We start from the raw sequence: 1,443 nt of genomic DNA, 5'->3' as shown, positions 1-1,443 counted from the left end.
AACATACCACGTGACACACAAAAATCGATGTTAATCTGTGTTGTTTTTTATATTTACTTTTAAATTTGAATTATAATCTACAGTTTGATACAAAAATTATTGATATAAGTTCATGAAATAGTAGTTCAATAAAATTTTGAATGCGAGTCAACAAACGAGATGACATGGCCTTTCACCTACGATCCGTCTTGCAAGGAATACGGGCCTGTCATGTGCTGGCCCATGGAAAAGGCCAAATCAGCTTGGAAATAAACCAAGAAAAAAAAAAACGGGGGACTAACACGAAATGACTGAGAATAGGATTAGGTACATAAACCTACTGTCACTGGGCAAAAAATTTCTTATGATACATAATGCTGATCAACACAATGTACCTTCCTGGAAAAGTGGCAATTAATTGCATAGAAAGTGGAATTCTTAATTTTATAATATCACCCATACAGTCTGGTGCTATCCGATGTTTGCTTATTTATTAGTTGCACTACAAAGTGAAGCAGTGCCTAACTGACGAGTTTTGATTGGCTGAGATGTTGACAGGGTGAGCTCTGACTGGCTGACATCCAATATAGGCAACTGGTAGTTAGTATTATTATTCACAGCCGCCCCATAGTCATGACCGAAATAATACCAATAGTTCAGCCCCATATAGAAGCCTCATGTGATCAATATTCAGTAAATACTATTATTTATCGCTACCCCGTGGTCATTATTGAGTATCAAGAGATGAAGCTCGACAAAGGCTCTTTATGATCAACATTTAATAAAGAGTATTATTTACTGCCGCCCCGTGATCATCACTAAAGGAATGTGAGTATCATTTACCGCCGTCCCGTGATCATGACTGAAGGAATATCAAGAGTTCAAGTCCAGAAAGGGGCGCCATGCGATCTATATTTAATAAAGAACATTATTTATTGCCATCCCCTGATCATAACTATAGGAATGCCAAGAGTTCAAGCCAAGACAGAACCACCACATGATCAATATTCTCTATCTTCATGGTTAATGGTTCACTGCACCTGCTGATACTGACGCTAAGTTTCGAATACACCCACGCACATTATATCTGTCCTTGCTGTAAGTAAGGTTATATTGATTTTACTACATGAAAGTTTTTAAGTCGTGTGAAGGAACATGCAAATTTCAGGTCTTTGAATATATCAAGTGTGCTAGCCTAATGTTCTGGGTGGGTGTGAAGTACTCGTCTACTCAATTCAAGTTTTTAACAAGGGTCAACGATGAACGGATAAGTCTCCTTATAGTAGAGAGCTTTCTTATACATAAACTGAGGCCAGAAATCAACCAAGTAAATTCTGCTTAAAAATTACATTTGGTTTTATAACCACATTTGAATTTTTCTGAAATTAGTTATATGGTCTCATTCTCAGAATCATCGTTTTTCCTAACTGCAACGTCATTATTGGATATATTAAAGATGTTTTT

This window comes from Limulus polyphemus, unplaced genomic scaffold (assembly GCF_000517525.1).
Source record: "Limulus polyphemus unplaced genomic scaffold, Limulus_polyphemus-2.1.2 Scaffold675, whole genome shotgun sequence".
Classification (NCBI taxonomy): Eukaryota; Metazoa; Arthropoda; class Merostomata; order Xiphosura; family Limulidae; genus Limulus; species Limulus polyphemus.
The sequence above is the reverse complement of the archived record's forward strand: the minus strand, read 5'-3'. Positions refer to the sequence as shown.